The 19889-nt window shown below is 43.4% G+C and overlaps 12 pseudogenes; all 12 read right to left on the bottom strand.

Annotated features, from left to right (window-relative positions):
- Positions 1-64: 64 nt before the first annotated feature.
- On the bottom strand, positions 65-331 carry LOC130289909 (U2 spliceosomal RNA; annotated as a pseudogene).
- A 1455-nt stretch (positions 332-1786) lies between these two features.
- On the bottom strand, positions 1787-2049 carry LOC130288115 (U2 spliceosomal RNA; annotated as a pseudogene).
- Positions 2050-3509: 1460 nt separating this feature from the next.
- LOC130289386 (U2 spliceosomal RNA) lies at positions 3510-3773 on the bottom strand (annotated as a pseudogene).
- Positions 3774-5272: 1499 nt separating this feature from the next.
- On the bottom strand, positions 5273-5537 carry LOC130289577 (U2 spliceosomal RNA; annotated as a pseudogene).
- Positions 5538-6998: 1461 nt separating this feature from the next.
- LOC130288465 (U2 spliceosomal RNA) lies at positions 6999-7265 on the bottom strand (annotated as a pseudogene).
- A 1441-nt stretch (positions 7266-8706) lies between these two features.
- LOC130289599 (U2 spliceosomal RNA) lies at positions 8707-8976 on the bottom strand (annotated as a pseudogene).
- A 1457-nt stretch (positions 8977-10433) lies between these two features.
- Positions 10434-10697, bottom strand: LOC130289781 (U2 spliceosomal RNA; annotated as a pseudogene).
- A 1466-nt stretch (positions 10698-12163) lies between these two features.
- Positions 12164-12427, bottom strand: LOC130289910 (U2 spliceosomal RNA; annotated as a pseudogene).
- A 1466-nt stretch (positions 12428-13893) lies between these two features.
- Positions 13894-14157, bottom strand: LOC130289501 (U2 spliceosomal RNA; annotated as a pseudogene).
- A 1461-nt stretch (positions 14158-15618) lies between these two features.
- LOC130289913 (U2 spliceosomal RNA) lies at positions 15619-15883 on the bottom strand (annotated as a pseudogene).
- A 1478-nt stretch (positions 15884-17361) lies between these two features.
- LOC130289906 (U2 spliceosomal RNA) lies at positions 17362-17627 on the bottom strand (annotated as a pseudogene).
- A 1456-nt stretch (positions 17628-19083) lies between these two features.
- Positions 19084-19346, bottom strand: LOC130288126 (U2 spliceosomal RNA; annotated as a pseudogene).
- Positions 19347-19889: the final 543 nt, after the last annotated feature.

Below are 19889 nucleotides of genomic sequence, written 5' to 3' on the forward strand. Positions count from 1 at the left end.
CTCAAACTCAAATTCTCACCCACGGAGGATTAAATGAGAATCTTTCTTGTTTAACACTGGAATGGGGTGGTGCACTGTTCACTACCCGAAGATACTGCCACATCGGGTCAATGCATAGGGCGACAGAAGCAAGCTTCCAAATCAGCTCCCTTTCTCAAAAATCCATTTAATTTACGGTCCACAGATAGGGAACGTATGTATCAGTTTGTTCTCACAAGTCACCCAAGTGCAAGTATTCACACAAAAAAAAAAAACGTGCCTCAGGATGCGATCTGTCGCAAGATCCTTTCTTTTTTTACACTTGATCTAAGCTAAAAGGCCTAGAGGGGATAACCGGGAAAGGGGTGGACCCAACCATGTCCCCTTCATGAGCACTCACATTACTCATAGGAATGGAAGGAAGGCTGGCAGCCAACCAGCCTCCCATACACTCTCTGGGTGGGTGGCAGTCAGCCACCCATACATACATACAGCACAGGCTAAACCCACATCATCACTTAAAAAAAGGACAGGCGACCATTGCACTCTGATGGAGCATTTAGCAATGCAATCCATAGCCTGGCTTTTGCCTGAACCCCCATCACTCCTCCTCTTGCATATAAGACAATATTTCAGATCTGCATATGAAAACAACACGCCTACCTTTGTTGCACATAGCTGCCTGCCTGTCTCTAGTTACCCCACTGGCTGTAGCTGCGTCCCTTCCGACATGGAATAACACCAACTGTAACGATAAACTGAAAATTAACAGTATAAACCTGCATCATTTTGGACTCTGGTATTTGCTGAATCTGGGTGACCTGACAACCGATGGTGGTGCCGCTGGTGATTCTGGCCTTCTTGGAATCTGTTGGGCCTATGTGTTAGCTCACACATCACTTGGGTATCCATGGTATTTACCACAACATGGTCATCTGCAGTTTACATCTAGCCCTAGAAGTGGCATTGAATGGCATTTTAAAAGTGCTAAGGGTCCTGGTGCAATAATCCTCCCATGAGGATCAGCCTCAACGGCTTTGTAGATTACACTCATGTCAGCAACTCCATATATATATTTTTTTTCTTTATGCTTCTTTCTTCATCCTTTTTTCTTTCTGTCATTCAGACTTTCATTCATTCGATCTCTCTCACTCACTTGCTTTAACTCATTTGTTCTCACTCACTCACTCACTCAATCACTCTCACTCACTCTCACTCTCTCACTCACTCGCTCACTAAGTCAGTCTCTCTCTCTCTCTTTTTCTTTTTATATATATTTTTTTCCATCTTCTTCTTCTTCTTCTTCTTCTTCTTCAGACCCTGTCATAGCACTAATGCCTTTCCAATACCACCAGCAGATGGAGACACTCCATTGCAATATTGGTTGTGAGCAGCAGTTTCTAAAAACAAATACCTCATGGCGGATTTCCCATCCATCAATGGATGGTAAATTTTGTTTTTATCATTCACTGACCACAGAAACCAATGCATGGTCAAGCAACAGCAATGACTCACCCTTGTGTATAGGCATGAGACCCTCACGTCATTTAACAGGATTCAGCACCACCCACAAGACAGCTACCTGTCATGTCATGTCAAACCTGCACAGGTGTGCTAGATTATTATTATTTAGTTTTATTTTATTTTTTTACATCAATCAGTGTGCAAACATGGTCATTAAAACGCTAAATGAATAGACGTTCATAAACCAGTCAGTGCAACTCATCATTTTGGTCTCCAATTCTCAAACTCAAATTCTCACCCAAGGAGGATTAAATGAGAATCTTTCTTGTTTAACACTGGAATGGGGTGGTGCACTGTTCACTACCCGAAGATACTGCCACATCGGGTCAATGCATAGGGCGACAGAAGCAAGCTTCCAAATCAGCTCCCTTTCTCAAAAATCCATTTAATTTATGGTCCCCAGATAGGGAACGTATGTATCAGTATGTGCTCACAAGTCACCCAAGTGCAAGTATTCACACAAAAAAAAACGTGCCTCAGGATGCGATCTGTCGCAAGATCCTTTCTTTTTTACACTTGATCTAAGCCAAAAGGCCTAGAGGGGATAACCGGGAAAGGGGTGGACCCAACCATGTCCCCTTCATGAGCACTCACATTACTCATAGGAATGGAAGGAAGGCTGGCAGCCAACCAGCCTCCCATACACTCTCTGGGTGGGTGGCAGTCAGTCACCCATACATACATACAGCACAGGCTAAACCCACATCATCACTTAAAAAAAGGACAGGCGACCATTGCACTCTGATGGAGCATTTAGCAATGCAATCCATAGCCTGGCTTTTGCCTGAACCCCCATCACTCCTCCTCTTGCATATAAGACAATATTTCAGATCTGCATATGAAAACAACACGCCTACCTTTGTTGCACATAGCTGCCTGCCTGTCTCTAGTTACCCCACTGGCTGTAGCTGCGTCCCTTCCGACATGGAATAACACCAACTGTAACGATAAACTGAAAATTAACAGTATAAACCTGCATCATTTTGGACTCTGGTATTTGCTGAATCCGGGTGACCTGACAACCGATGGTGGTGCCGCTGGTGATTCTGGCCTTCTTGGAATCTGTTGGGCCTATGTGTTAGCTCACACATCACTTGGGTATCCATGGTAACTACCACAACATGGTCATCTGCAGTTTACATCTAGCCCTAGAAGTGGCATTGAATGGCATTTTAAAAGTGCTAAGGGTCCTGGTGCAATAATCCTCCCATGAGGATCAGCCTCAACGGCTTTGTAGATTGCACTCATGTCAGCAACTCCATATACATTTTTTTTTCTTCATGCTTCTTTCTGCATCCTTTTTTCTTTCTGTCATTCAGACTTTCATTCATTCGATCTCTCTCACTCACTTGCTTTAACTCATTTGTTCTCACTCACTCACTCACTCAATCACTCACTCACTCATTCACTCTCACTCACTCTCACTCTCTCACTAACTCGCTCACTAAGTCAGTCTCTCTCTCTCTCTTTTTCTTTTTATATATATTTTTTCCGTCTTCTTCTTCTTCTTCTTCAGACCCTGTCATAGCACTAATGCCTTTCCAATACCACCAGCAGATGGAGACACTCCATTGCAACATTGGTTGTGAGCAGCAGTTTCTAAAAACAAATGCCTCATGGCGGATTTCCCATCCATCAATGGATGGTAAATTTTGTTTTTATCATTCACTGACCACAGAAACCAATGCATGGTCAAGCAACAGCAATGACACACCCTTGTGTATAGGCATGAGACCCTCACGTCATTTAACAGGATTCAGCACCACCCACAAGACAGCTACCTGTCATGTCATGTCAAACCTGCACAGGTGTGCTGGATTATTATTATTTAGTTTTATTTTCTTTTTTTACACCAATCAGTGTGCAAACATGGTCATTAAAACGCTAAATGAATAGACGTTCATAAACCAGTCAGTGCAACTCATCATTTTGGTCTCCAATTCTCAAACTCAAATTCTCACCCACGGAGGATTAAATGAGAATCTTTCTTGTTTAACACTGGAATGGGGTGGTGCACTGTTCACTACCCGAAGATACTGCCACATCGGGTCAATGCATAGGGCGACAGAAGCAAGCTTCCAAATCAGCTCCCTTTCTCAAAAATCCATTTAATTTATGGTCCCCAGATAGTGAACGTATGTATCAGTATGTGCTCACAAATCACCCAAGTGCAAGTATTCACACAAAAAAAAACGTGCCTCAGGATGCGATCTGTCGCAAGATCCTTTCCTTTTTTACACTTGATCTAAGCCAAAAGGCCTAGAGGGGATAACCGGGAAAGGGGTGGACCCAACTATGTCCCCTTCATGAGCACTCACATTACTCATAGGAATGGAAGGAAGGCTGGCAGCCAACCAGCCTCCCATACACTCTCTGGGTGGGTGGCAGTCAGCCACCCATACATACATACAGCACAGGCTAAACCCACATCATCACTTAAAAAAAGGACAGGCGACCATTGCACTCTGATGGAGCATTTAGCAATGCAATCCATAGCCTGGCTTTTGCCTGAACCCCCATCACTCCTCCTCTTGCATATAAGACAATATTTCAGATCTGCATATGAAAACAACACGCCTACCTTTGTTGCACATAGCTGCCTGCCTGTCTCTAGTTACCCCACTGGCTGTAGCTGCGTCCCTTCCGACATGGAATAACACCAACTGTAACGATAAACTGAAAATTAACAGTATAAACCTGCATCATTTTGGACTCTGGTATTTGCTGAATTCGGGTTACCTGACAACCGATGGTGGTGCAGCTGGTGATTCTGGCCTTCTTGGAATCTGTTGGGCCTATGTGTTAGCTCACACATCACTTGGGTATCCATGGTAACTACCACAACATGGTCATCTGCAGTTTACATCTAGCCCTAGAAGTGGCATTGAATGGCATTTTAAAAGTGCTAAGGGTCCTGGTGGAATAATCCTCCCATGAGGATCAGCCTCAACGGCTTTGTAGATTGCACTCATGTCAGCAACTCCATATACATTTTTTTTTCTTCATGCTTCTTTCTTCATCCTTTTTTCTTTCTGTCATTCAGACTTTCATTCATTCGATCTCTCTCACTCACTTGCTTTAACTCATTTGTTCTCACTCACTCACTCACTCAATCACTCACTCGCTCACTCACTCATTCACTCTCACTCACTCTCACTCTCTCACTCTCTCACTCACTCGCTCACTAAGTCAGTCTCTCTCTCTCTCTCTCTTTTTCTTTTTATATATATTTTTTTCCGTCTTCTTCTTCTTCTTCTTCTTCTTCTTCTTCTTCTTCAGACCCTGTCATAGCACTAATGCCTTTCCAATACCACCAGCAGATGGAGACACTCCATTGCAACATTGGTTGTGAGCAGCAGTTTCTAAAAACAAATGCCTCATGGCGGATTTCCCATCCATCAATGGATGGTAAATTTTGTTTTTATCATTCACTGACCACAGAAACCAATGCATGGTCAAGAAACAGCAATGACACACCCTTGTGTATAGGCATGAGACCCTCACGTCATTTAACAGGATTCAGCACCACCCACAAGACAGCTACCTGTCATGTCATGTCAAACCTGCACAGGTGTGCTAGATTATTATTATTTAGTTTTATTTAATTTTTTTACACCAATCAGTGTGCAAACATGGTCATTAAAACGCTAAATGAATAGACGTTCATAAACCAGTCAGTGCAACTCATCATTTTGGTCTCCAATTCTCAAACTCAAATTCTCACCCACGGAGGATTAAATGAGAATCTTTCTTGTTTAACACTGGAATGGGGTGGTGCACTGTTCACTACCCGAAGATACTGCCACATCAGGTCAATGCATAGGGCGACAGAAGCAAGCTTCCAAATCAGCTCCCTTTCTCAAAAATCCATTTAATTTATGGTCCCCAGATAAGGAACGTATGTATCAGTATGTGTTCACAAGTCACCCAAGTGCAAGTATTCACACAAAAAAAAAACGTGCCTCAGGATGCGATCTGTCGCAAGATCCTTTCTTTTTTTACACTTGATCTAAGCCAAAAGGCCTAGAGGGGATAACCGGGAAAGGGGTGGACCCAACCATGTCCCCTTCATGAGCACTCACATTACTCATAGGAATGGAAGGAAGGCTGGCAGCCAACCAGCCTCCCATACACTCTCTGGGTGGGTGGCAGTCAGCCACCCATACATACATACAGCACAGGCTAAACCCACATCATCACTTAAAAAAAGGACAGGCGACCATTGCACTCTGATGGAGCATTTAGCAATTCAATCCATAGCCTGGCTTTTGCCTGAACCCCCATCACTCCTCCTCTTGCATATAAGACAATATTTCAGATCTGCATATGAAAACAACACGCCTACCTTTGTTGCACATAGCTGCCTGCCTGTCTCTAGTTACCCCACTGGCTGTAGCTGCGTCCATTCCGACATGGAATAACACCAACTGTAACGATGAACTGAAAATTAACAGTATAAACCTGCATCATTTTGGACTCTGGTATTTGCTGAATCCGGGTGACCTGACAACCGATGGTGGTGCCGCTGGTGATTCTGGCCTTCTTGGAATCTGTTGGGCCTATGTGTTAGCTCACACATCACTTGGGTATCCATGGTAACTACCACAACATGGTCATCTGCAGTTTACATCTAGCCCTAGAAGTGGCATTGAATGGCATTTTAAAAGTGCTAAGGGTCCTGGTGCAATAATCCTCCCATGAGGATCAGCCTCAACGGCTTTGTAGATTGCACTCATGTCAGCAACTCCATATACATTTTTTTTTCTTCATGCTTCTTTCTTCATCCTTTTTTCTTTCTGTCATTCAGACTTTCATTCATTCGATCTCTCTCACTCACTTGCTTTAACTCATTTGTTCTCACTCACTCACTCAATCACTCACTCACTCATTCACTCTCACTCACTCTCACTCTCTCACTCACTCGCTCACTAAGTCAGTCTCTCTCTCTCTCTCTCTTTTTCTTTTTATATATATTTTTTTCCGTCTTCTTCTTCTTCTTCTTCAGACCCTGTCATAGCACTAATGCCTTTCCAATACCACCAGCAGATGGAGACACTCCATTGCAACATTGGTTGTGAGCAGCAGTTTCTAAAAACAAATGCCTCATGGCGGATTTCCCATCCATCAATGGATGGTAAATTTTGTTTTTATCATTCACTGACCACAGAAACCAATGCATGGTCAAGCAACAGCAATGACACACCCTTGTGTATAGGCATGAGACCCTCACGTCATTTAACAGGATTCAGCACCACCCACAAGACAGCTACCTGTCATGTCATGTCAAACCTGCACAGGTGTGCTAGATTATTATTATTTAGTTTTATTTTATTTTTTTACACCAATCAGTGTGCAAACATGGTCATTAAAACGCTAAATGAATAGACGTTCATAAACCAGTCAGTGCAACTCATCATTTTGGTCTCCAATTCTCAAACTCAAATTCTCACCCACGGAGGATTAAATGAGAATCTTTCTTGTTTAACACTGGAATGGGGTGGTGCACTGTTCACTACCCGAAGATACTGCCACATCGGGTCAATGCATAGGGCGACAGAAGCAAGCTTCCAAATCAGCTCCCTTTCTCAAAAATCCATTTAATTTATGGTCCCCAAATAGGGAACGTATGTATCAGTATGTGTTCACAAGTCACCCAAGTGCAAGTATTCACACAAAAAAAAAAACGTGCCTCAGGATGCGATCTGTCGCAATATCCTTTCTTTTTTTTACACTTGATCTAAGCCAAAAGGCCTAGAGGGGATAACCGGGAAAGGGGTGGACCCAACCATGTCCCCTTCATGAGCACTCACATTACTCATAGGAATGGAAGGAAGGCTGGCAGCCAACCAGCCTCCCATACACTCTCTGGGTGGGTGGCAGTCAGCCACCCATACATACATACAGCACAGGCTAAACCCACATCATCACTTAAAAAAAGGACAGGCGACCATTGCACTCTGATGGAGCATTTAGCAATGCAATCCATAGCCTGGCTTTTGCCTGAACCCCCATCACTCCTCCTCTTGCATATAAGACAATATTTCAGATCTGCATATGAAAACAACACGCCTACCTTTGTTGCACATAGCTGCCTGCCTGTCTCTAGTTACCCCACTGGCTGTAGCTGCGTCCCTTCCGACATGGAATAACACCAACTGTAACGATAAACTGAAAATTAACAGTATAAACCTGCATCATTTTGGACTCTGGTATTTGCTGAATCCGGGTGACCTGACAACCGATGGTGGTGCCGCTGGTGATTCTGGCCTTCTTGGAATCTGTTGGGCCTATGTGTTAGCTCACACATCACTTGGGTACCCATGGTAACTACCACAACATGGTCATCTGCAGTTTACATCTAGCCCTAGAAGTGGCATTGAATGGCATTTTAAAAGTGCTAAGGGTCCTGGTGCAATAATCCTCCCATGAGGATCAGCCTCAACGGCTTTGTAGATTGCACTCATGTCAGCAACTCCATATACATTTTTTTTTCTTCATGCTTCTTTCTTCATCCTTTTTTCTTTCTGTCATTCAGACTTTCATTCATTCGATCTCTCTCACTCACTTGCTTTAACTCATTTGTTCTCACTCACTCACTCAATCACTCACTCACTCATTCACTCTCACTCACTCGCTCACTAAGTCAGTCTCTCTCTCTCTCTCTTTTTCTTTTTATATATATTTTTTTCCGTCTTCTTCTTCTTCTTCTTCAGACCCTGTCATAGCACTAATGCCTTTCCAATACCACCAGCAGTTGGAGACACTCCATTGCAACATTGGTTGTGAGCAGCAGTTTCTAAAAACAAATGCCTCATGGCGGATTTCCCATCCATCAATGGATGGTAAATTTTGTTTTTATCATTCACTGACCACAGAAACCAATGCATGGTCAAGCAACAGCAATGACACACCCTTGTGTATAGGCATGAGACCCTCACGTCATTTAACAGGATTCAGCACCACCCACAAGACAGCTACCTGTCATGTCATGTCAAACCTGCACAGGTGTGCTAGATTATTATTATTTAGTTTTATTTTATTTTTTTACACCAATCAGTGTGCAAACATGGTCATTAAAACGCTAAATGAATAGACGTTCATAAACCAATCAGTGCAACTCATCATTTTGGTCTCCAATTCTCAAACTCAAATTCTCACCCACGGAGGATTAAATGAGAATCTTTCTTGTTTAACACTGGAATGGGGTGGTGCACTGTTCACTACCCGAAGATACTGCCACATCGGGTCAATGCATAGGGCGACAGAAGCAAGCTTCCAAATCAGCTCCCTTTCTCAAAAATCCATTTAATTTATGGTCCCCAGATAGGGAACGTATGTATCAGTATGTGCTCACAAGTCACCCAAGTGCAAGTATTCACACAAAAAAAAAAAAACGTGCCTCAGGATGCAATCTGTCGCAAGATCCTTTCTTTTTTTTTACACTTGATCTAAGCCAAGAGGCCTAGAGGGGATAATCGGGAAAGGGGTGGACCCAACCATGTCCCCTTCATGAGCACTCACATTACTCATAGGAATGGAAGGAAGGCTGGCAGCCAACCAGCCTCCCATACACTCTCTGGGTGGGTGGCAGTCAGCCACCCATACATACATACAGCACAGGCTAAACCCACATCATCACTTAAAAAAAGGACAGGCGACCATTGCACTCTGATGGAGCATTTAGCAATGCAATCCATAGCCTGGCTTTTGCCTGAACCCCCATCACTCCTCCTCTTGCATATAAGACAATATTTCAGATCTGCATATGAAAACAACACGCCTACCTTTGTTGCACATAGCTGCCTGCCTGTCTCTAGTTACCCCACTGGCTGTAGCTGCGTCCCTTCCGACATGGAATAACACCAACTGTAACGATAAACTGAAAATTAACAGCATAAACCTGCATCATTTTGGACTCTGGTATTTGCTGAATCCGGGTGACCTGACAACCGATGGTGGTGCCGCTGGTGATTCTGGCCTTCTTGGAATCTGTTGGGCCTATGTGTTAGCTCACACATCACTTGGGTATCCATGGTAACTACCACAACATGGTCATCTGCAGTTTACATCTAGCCCTAGAAGTGGCATTGAATGGCATTTTAAAAGTGCTAAGGGTCCTGGTGCAATAATCCTCCCATGAGGATCAGCCTCAACGGCTTTGTAGATTGCACTCATGTCAGCAACTCCATATACATTTTTTTTTCTTCATGCTTCTTTCTTCATCCTTTTTTCTTTCTGTCATTCAGACTTTCATTCATTCGATCTCTCTCACTCACTTGCTTTAACTCATTTGTTCTCACTCACTCACTCAATCACTCACTCACTCATTCACTCTCACTCACTCTCACTCTCTCACTCACTCGCTCACTAAGTCAGTCTCTCTCTCTCTCTTTTTCTTTTTATATATATTTTTTTCCGTCTTCTTCTTCTTCTTCTTCAGACCCTGTCATAGCACTAATGCCTTTCCAATACCACCAGCAGATGGAGACACTCCATTGCAACATTGGTTGTGAGCAGCAGTTTCTAAAAACAAATGCCTCATGGCGGATTTCCCATCCATCAATGGATGGTAAATTTTGTTTTTATCATTCACTGACCACAGAAACCAATGCATGGTCAAGCAACAGCAATGACACACCCTTGTGTATAGGCATGAGACCCTCACGTCATTTAACAGGATTCAGCACCACCCACAAGACAGCTACCTGTCATGTCATGTCAAACCTGCACAGGTGTGCTAGATTATTATTATTTAGTTTTATTTAATTTTTTTACACCAATCAGTGTGCAAACATGGTCATTAAAACGCTAAATGAATAGACGTTCATAAACCAGTCAGTGCAACTCATCATTTTGGTCTCCAATTCTCAAACTCAAATTCTCACCCACGGAGGATTAAATGAGAATCTTTCTTGTTTAACACTGGAATGGGGTGGTGCACTGTTCACTACCTGAAGATACTGCCACATCGGGTCAATGCATAGGGCGACAGAAGCAAGCTTCCAAATCAGCTCCCTTTCTCAAAAATCCATTTAATTTATGGTCCCCAGATAGGGAACGTATGTATCAGTATGTGCTCACAAGTCACCCAAGTGCAAGTATTCACACAAAAAAAAACGTGCCTCAGGATGCGATCTGTCGCAAGATCCTTTCTTTTTTTACACTTGATCTAAGCCAAAAGGCCTAGAGGGGGTAACCGGGAAAGGGGTGGACCCAACCATGTCCCCTTCATGAGCACTCACATTACTCATAGGAATGGAAGGAAGGCTGGCAGCCAACCAGCCTCCCATACACTCTCTGGGTGGGTGGCAGTCAGCCACCCATACATACATACAGCACAGGCTAAACCCACATCATCACTTAAAAAAAGGACAGGCGACCATTGCACTCTGATGGAGCATTTAGCAATGCAATCCATAGCCTGGCTTTTGCCTGAACCCCCATCACTCCTCCTCTTGCATATAAGACAATATTTCAGATCTGCATATGAAAACAACACGCCTACCTTTGTTGCACATAGCTGCCTGCCTGTCTCTAGTTACCCCACTGGCTGTAGCTGCGTCCCTTCCGACATGGAATAACACCAACTGTAACGATAAACTGAAAATTAACGATATAAACCTGCATCATTTTGGACTCTGGTATTTGCTGAATCCGGGTGACCTGACAACCGATGGTGGTGCCGCTGGTGATTCTGGCCTTCTTGGAATCTGTTGGGCCTATGTGTTAGCTCACACATCACTTGGGTATCCATGGTAACTACCACAACATGGTCATCTGCAGTTTACATCTAGCCCTAGAAGTGGCATTGAATGGCATTTTAAAAGTGCTAAGGGTCCTGGTGCAATAATCCTCCCATGAGGATCAGCCTCAACGGCTTTGTAGATTGCACTCATGTCAGCAACTCCATATACATTTTTTTTTCTTCATGCTTCTTTCTTCATCCTTTTTTCTTTCTGTCATTCAGACTTTCATTCATTCGATCTCTCTCACTCACTTGCTTTAACTCATTTGTTCTCACTCACTCACTCACTCACTCATTCACTCTCACTCACTCTCACTCTCTCACTCACTCGCTCACTAAGTCAGTCTCTCTCTCTCTCTCTCTCTCTCTCTCTTTTTCTTTTTATATATATATTTTTCCGTCTTCTTCTTCTTCTTCTTCTTCAGACCCTGTCATAGCACTAATGCCTTTCCAATACCACCAGCAGATGGAGACACTCCATTGCAACATTGGTTGTGAGCAGCAGTTTCTAAAAACAAATGCCTCATGGCGGATTTCCCATCCATCAATGGATGGTAAATTTTGTTTTTATCATTCACTGACCACAGAAACCAATGCATGGTCAAGCAACAGCAATGACACACCCTTGTGTATAGGCATGAGACCCTCACGTCATTTAACAGGATTCAGCACCACCCACAAGACAGCTACCTGTCATGTCATGTCAAACCTGCACAGGTGTGCTAGATTATTATTATTTAGTTTTATTTTATTTTTTTACACCAATCAGTGTGCAAACATGGTCATTAAAACGCTAAATGAATAGACGTTCATAAACCAGTCAGTGCAACTCATCATTTTGGTCTCCAATTCTCAAACTCAAATTCTCACTCACGGAGGATTAAATGAGAATCTTTCTTGTTTAACACTGGAATGGGGTGGTGCACTGTTCACTACCTGAAGATACTGCCACATCGGGTCAATGCATAGGGCGACAGAAGCAAGCTTCCAAATCAGCTCCCTTTCTCAAAAATCCATTAAATTTATGGTCCCCAGATAGGGAACGTATGTATCAGTATGTGCTCACAAGTCACCCAAGTGCAAGTATTCACACAAAAAAAAACGTGCCTCAGGATGCGATCTGTCGCAAGATCCTTTCTTTTTTTACACTTGATCTAAGCCAAAAGGCCTAGAGGGGGTAACCGGGAAAGGGGTGGACCCAACCATGTCCCCTTCATGAGCACTCACATTACTCATAGGAATGGAAGGAAGGCTGGCAGCCAACCAGCCTCCCATACACTCTCTGGGTGGGTGGCAGTCAGCCACCCATACATACATACAGCACAGGCTAAACCCACATCATCACTTAAAAAAAGGACAGGCGACCATTGCACTCTGATGGAGCATTTAGCAATGCAATCCATAGCCTGGCTTTTGCCTGAACCCCCATCACTCCTCCTCTTGCATATAAGACAATATTTCAGATCTGCATATGAAAACAACACGCCTACCTTTGTTGCACATAGCTGCCTGCCTGTCTCTAGTTACCCCACTGGCTGTAGCTGCGTCCCTTCCGACATGGAATAACACCAACTGTAACGATAAACTGAAAATTAACGATATAAACCTGCATCATTTTGGACTCTGGTATTTGCTGAATCCGGGTGACCTGACAACCGATGGTGGTGCCGCTGGTGATTCTGGCCTTCTTGGAATCTGTTGGGCCTATGTGTTAGCTCACACATCACTTGGGTATCCATGGTAACTACCACAACATGGTCATCTGCAGTTTACATCTAGCCCTAGAAGTGGCATTGAATGGCATTTTAAAAGTGCTAAGGGTCCTGGTGCAATAATCCTCCCATGAGGATCAGCCTCAACGGCTTTGTAGATTGCACTCATGTCAGCAACTCCATATACATTTTTTTTTCTTCATGCTTCTTTCTTCATCCTTTTTTCTTTCTGTCATTCAGACTTTCATTCATTCGATCTCTCTCACTCACTTGCTTTAACTCATTTGTTCTCACTCACTCACTCACTCACTCACTCACTCATTCACTCTCACTCACTCTCACTCTCTCACTCACTCGCTCACTAAGTCAGTCTCTCTCTCTCTCTCTCTCTTTTTCTTTTTATATATATATTTTTCCGTCTTCTTCTTCTTCTTCTTCTTCAGACCCTGTCATAGCACTAATGCCTTTCCAATACCACCAGCAGATGGAGACACTCCATTGCAACATTGGTTGTGAGCAGCAGTTTCTAAAAACAAATGCCTCATGGCGGATTTCCCATCCATCAATGGATGGTAAATTTTGTTTTTATCATTCACTGACCACAGAAACCAATGCATGGTCAAGCAACAGCAATGACACACCCTTGTGTATAGGCATGAGACCCTCACGTCATTTAACAGGATTCAGCACCACCCACAAGACAGCTACCTGTCATGTCATGTCAAACCTGCACAGGTGTGCTAGATTATTATTATTTAGTTTTATTTTATTTTTTTACACCAATCAGTGTGCAAACATGGTCATTAAAACGCTAAATGAATAGACGTTCATAAACCAGTCAGTGCAACTCATCATTTTGGTCTCCAATTCTCAAACTCAAATTCTCACCCACGGAGGATTAAATGAGAATCTTTCTTGTTTAACACTGGAATGGGGTGGTGCACTGTTCACTACCCAAAGATACTGCCACATCGGGTCAATGCATAGGGCGACAGAAGCAAGCTTCCAAATCAGCTCCCTTTCTCAAAAATCCATTTAATTTATGGTCCCCAGATAGGGAACGTATGTATCAGTATGTGCTCACAAGTCACCCAAGTGCAAGTATTCACACAAAAAAAAACATGCCTCAGGATGCGATCTGTCGCAAGATCCTTTCTTTTTTTACACTTGATCTAAGCCAAAAGGCCTAGAGGGGATAACCGGGAAAGGGGTGGACCCAACCATGTCCCCTTCATGAGCACTCACATTACTCATAGGAATGGAAGGAAGGCTGGCAGCCAACCAGCCTCCCATACACTCTCTGGGTGGGTGGCAGTCAGCCACCCATACATACATACAGCACAGGCTAAACCCACATCATCACTTAAAAAAAGGACAGGCGACCATTGCACTCTGATGGAGCATTTAGCAATGCAATCCATAGCCTGGCTTTTGCCTGAACCCCCATCACTCCTCCTCTTGCATATAAGACAATATTTCAGATCTGCATATGAAAACAACACGCCTACCTTTGTTGCACATAGCTGCCTGCCTGTCTCTAGTTACCCCACTGGCTGTAGCTGCGTCCCTTCCGACATGGAATAACACCAACTGTAACGATAAACTGAAAATTAACAGTATAAACCTGCATCATTTTGGACTCTGGTATTTGCTGAATCCGGGTGACCTGACAACCGATGGTGGTGCCGCTGGTGATTCTGGCCTTCTTGGAATCTGTTGGGCCTATGTGTTAGCTCACACATCACTTGGGTATCCATGGTAACTACCACAACATGGTCATCTGCAGTTTACATCTAGCCCTAGAAGTGGCATTGAATGGCATTTTAAAAGTGCTAAGGGTCCTGGTGCAATAATCCTCCCATGAGGATCAGCCTCAACGGCTTTGTAGATTGCACTCATGTCAGCAACTCCATATACATTTTTTTTTCTTCATGCTTCTTTCTTCATCCTTTTTTCTTTCTGTCATTCAGACTTTCATTCATTCGATCTCTCTCACTCACTTGCTTTAACTCATTTGTTCTCACTCACTCACTCACTCAATCACTCACTCACTCATTCACTCTCACTCACTCTCACTCTCTCACTCACTCGCTCACTAAGTCAGTCTCTCTCTCTCTCTTTTTCTTTTTATATATATTTTTTTCCGTCTTCTTCTTCTTCTTCTTCAGACCCTGTCATAGCACTAATGCCTTTCCAATACCACCAGCAGATGGAGACACTCCATTGCAACATTGGTTGTGAGCAGCAGTTTCTAAAAACAAATGCCTCATGGCGGATTTCCCATCCATCAATGGATGGTAAATTTTGTTTTTATCATTCACTGACCACAGAAACCAATGCATGGTCAAGCAACAGCAATGACACACCCTTGTGTATAGGCATGAGACCCTCACGTCATTTAACAGGATTCAGCACCACCCACAAGACAGCTACCTGTCATGTCATGTCAAACCTGCACAGGTGTGCTAGATTATTATTATTTAGTTTTATTTAATTTTTTTACACCAATCAGTGTGCAAACATGGTCATTAAAACGCTAAATGAATAGACGTTCATAAACCAGTCAGTGCAACTCATCATTTTGGTCTCCAATTCTCAAACTCAAATTCTCACCCACGGAGGATTAAATGAGAATCTTTCTTGTTTAACACTGGAATGGGGTGGTGCACTGTTCACTACCTGAAGATACTGCCACATCGGGTCAATGCATAGGGCGACAGAAGCAAGCTTCCAAATCAGCTCCCTTTCTCAAAAATCCATTAAATTTATGGTCCCCAGATAGGGAACGTATGTATCAGTATGTGCTCACAAGTCACCCAAGTGCAAGTATTCACACAAAAAAAAAACGTGCCTCAGGATGCGATCTGTCGCAAGATCCTTTCTTTTTTTACACTTGATCTAAGCCAAAAGGCCTAGAGGGGGTAACCGGGAAAGGGGTGGACCCAACCATGTCCCCTTCATGAGCACTCACATTACTCATAGGAATGGAAGGAAGGCTGGCAGCCAACCAGCCTCCCATACACTCTCTGGGTGGGTGGCAGTCAGCCACCCATACATACATACAGCACAGGCTAAACCCACATCATCACTTAAAAAAAGGACAGGCGACCATTGCACTCTGATGGAGCATTTAGCAATGCAATCCATAGCCTGGCTTTTGCCTGAACCCCCATCACTCCTCCTCTTGCATATAAGACAATATTTCAGATCTGCATATGAAAACAACACGCCTACCTTTGTTGCACATAGCTGCCTGCCTGTCTCTAGTTACCCCACTGGCTGTAGCTGCGTCCCTTCCGACATGGAATAACACCAACTGTAACGATAAACTGAAAATTAACGATATAAACCTGCATCATTTTGGACTCTGGTATTTGCTGAATCCGGGTGACCTGACAACCGATGGTGGTGCCGCTGGTGATTCTGGCCTTCTTGGAATCTGTTGGGCCTATGTGTTAGCTCACACATCACTTGGGTATCCATGGTAACTACCACAACATGGTCATCTGCAGTTTACATCTAGCCCTAGAAGTGGCATTGAATGGCATTTTAAAAGTGCTAAGGGTCCTGGTGCAATAATCCTCCCATGAGGATCAGCCTCAACGGCTTTGTAGATTGCACTCATGTCAGCAACTCCATATACATTTTTTTTTCTTCATGCTTCTTTCTTCATCCTTTTTTCTTTCTGTCATTCAGACTTTCATTCATTCGATCTCTCTCACTCACTTGCTTTAACTCATTTGTTCTCACTCACTCACTCACTCACTCATTCACTCTCACTCACTCTCACTCTCTCACTCACTCGCTCACTAAGTCAGTCTCTCTCTCTCTCTCTCTCTTTTTCTTTTTATATATATATTTTTCCGTCTTCTTCTTCTTCTTCTTCTTCTTCTTCTTCTTCTTCTTCTTCTTCTTCTTCAGACCCTGTCATAGCACTAATGTCTTTCCAATACCACCAGCAGATGGAGACACTCCATTGCAACATTGGTTGTGAGCAGCAGTTTCTAAAAACAAATGCCTCATGGCGGATTTCCCATCCATCAATGGATGGTAAATTTTGTTTTTATCATTCACTGACCACAGAAACCAATGCATGGTCAAGCAACAGCAATGACACACCCTTGTGTATAGGCATGAGACCCTCACGTCATTTAACAGGATTCAGCACCACCCACAAGACAGCTACCTGTCATGTCATGTCAAACCTGCACAGGTGTGCTAGATTATTATTATTTTATTTTTTTACACCAATCAGTGTGCAAACATGGTCATTAAAACGCTAAATGAATAGACGTTCATAAACCAGTCAGTGCAACTCATCATTTTGGTCTCCAATTCTCAAACTCAAATTCTCACCCACGGAGGATTAAATGAGAATCTTTCTTGTTTAACACTGGAATGGGGTGGTGCACTGTTCACTACCCGAAGATACTGCCACATCGGGTCAATGCATAGGGCGACAGAAGCAAGCTTCCAAATCAGCTCCCTTTCTCAAAAATCCATTTAATTTACGGTCCACAGATAGGGAACGTATGTATCAGTTTGTTCTCACAAGTCACCCAAGTGCAAGTATTCACACAAAAAAAAAAACGTGCCTCAGGATGCGATCTGTCGCAAGATCCTTTCTTTTTTTACACTTGATCTAAGCTAAAAGGCCTAGAGGGGATAACCGGGAAAGGGGTGGACCCAACCATGTCCCCTTCATGAGCACTCACATTACTCATAGGAATGGAAGGAAGGCTGGCAGCCAACCAGCCTCCCATACACTCTCTGGGTGGGTGGCAGTCAGCCACCCATACATACATACAGCACAGGCTAAACCCACATCATCACTTAAAAAAAGGACAGGCGACCATTGCACTCTGATGGAGCATTTAGCAATGCAATCCATAGCCTGGCTTTTGCCTGAACCCCCATCACTCCTCCTCTTGCATATAAGACAATATTTCAGATCTGCATATGAAAACAACACGCCTACCTTTGTTGCACATAGCTGCCTGCCTGTCTCTAGTTACCCCACTGGCTGTAGCTGCGTCCCTTCCGACATGGAATAACACCAACTGTAACGATAAACTGAAAATTAACAGTATAAACCTGCATCATTTTGGACTCTGGTATTTGCTGAATCTGGGTGACCTGACAACCGATGGTGGTGCCGCTGGTGATTCTGGCCTTCTTGGAATCTGTTGGGCCTATGTGTTAGCTCACACATCACTTGGGTATCCATGGTATTTACCACAACATGGTCATCTGCAGTTTACATCTAGCCCTAGAAGTGGCATTGAATGGCATTTTAAAAGTGCTAAGGGTCCTGGTGCAATAATCCTCCCATGAGGATCAGCCTCAACGGCTTTGTAGATTACACTCATGTCAGCAACTCCATATATATATTTTTTTTCTTTATGCTTCTTTCTTCATCCTTTTTTCTTTCTGTCATTCAGACTTTCATTCATTCGATCTCTCTCACTCACTTGCTTTAACTCATTTGTTCTCACTCACTCACTCACTCACTCAATCACTCTCACTCACTCTCACTCTCTCACTCACTCGCTCACTAAGTCAGTCTCTCTCTCTCTCTTTTTCTTTTTATATATATTTTTTTCCATCTTCTTCTTCTTCTTCTTCTTCTTCAGACCCTGTCATAGCACTAATGCCTTTCCAATACCACCAGCAGATGGAGACACTCCATTGCAACATTGGTTGTGAGCAGCAGTTTCTAAAAACAAATACCTCATGGCGGATTTCCCATCCATCAATGGATGGTAAATTTTGTTTTTATCATTCACTGACCACAGAAACCAATGCATGGTCAAGCAACAGCAATGACTCACCCTTGTGTATAGGCATGAGACCCTCACGTCATTTAACAGGATTCAGCACCACCCACAAGACAGCTACCTGTCATGTCATGTCAAACCTGCACAGGTGTGCTAGATTATTATTATTTAGTTTTATTTTATTTTTTTACATCAATCAGTGTGCAAACATGGTCATTAAAACGCTAAATGAATAGACGTTCATAAACCAGTCAGTGCAACTCATCATTTTGGTCTCCAATTCTCAAACTCAAATTCTCACCCAAGGAGGATTAAATGAGAATCTTTCTTGTTTAACACTGGAATGGGGTGGTGCACTGTTCACTACCCGAAGATACTGCCACATCGGGTCAATGCATAGGGCGACAGAAGCAAGCTTCCAAATCAGCTCCCTTTCTCAAAAATCCATTTAATTTATGGTCCCCAGATAGGGAACGTATGTATCAGTATGTGCTCACAAGTCACCCAAGTGCAAGTATTCACACAAAAAAAAACGTGCCTCAGGATGCGATCTGTCGCAAGATCCTTTCTTTTTTACACTTGATCTAAGCCAAAAGGCCTAGAGGGGATAACCGGGAAAGGGGTGGACCCAACCATGTCCCCTTCATGAGCACTCACATTACTCATAGGAATGGAAGGAAGGCTGGCAGCCAACCAGCCTCCCATACACTCTCTGGGTGGGTGGCAGTCAGTCACCCATACATACATACAGCACAGGCTAAACCCACATCATCACTTAAAAAAAGGACAGGCGACCATTGCACTCTGATGGAGCATTTAGCAATGCAATCCATAGCCTGGCTTTTGCCTGAACCCCCATCACTCCTCCTCTTGCATATAAGACAATATTTCAGATCTGCATATGAAAACAACACGCCTACCTTTGTTGCACATAGCTGCCTGCCTGTCTCTAGTTACCCCACTGGCTGTAGCTGCGTCCCTTCCGACATGGAATAACACCAACTGTAACGATAAACTGAAAATTAACAGTATAAACCTGCATCATTTTGGACTCTGGTATTTGCTGAATCCGGGTGACCTGACAACCGATGGTGGTGCCGCTGGTGATTCTGGCCTTCTTGGAATCTGTTGGGCCTATGTGATAGCTCACAC

Source organism: Hyla sarda, chromosome 8, assembly GCF_029499605.1.
Source record: "Hyla sarda isolate aHylSar1 chromosome 8, aHylSar1.hap1, whole genome shotgun sequence".
NCBI classification, from domain to species: Eukaryota; Metazoa; Chordata; class Amphibia; order Anura; family Hylidae; genus Hyla; species Hyla sarda.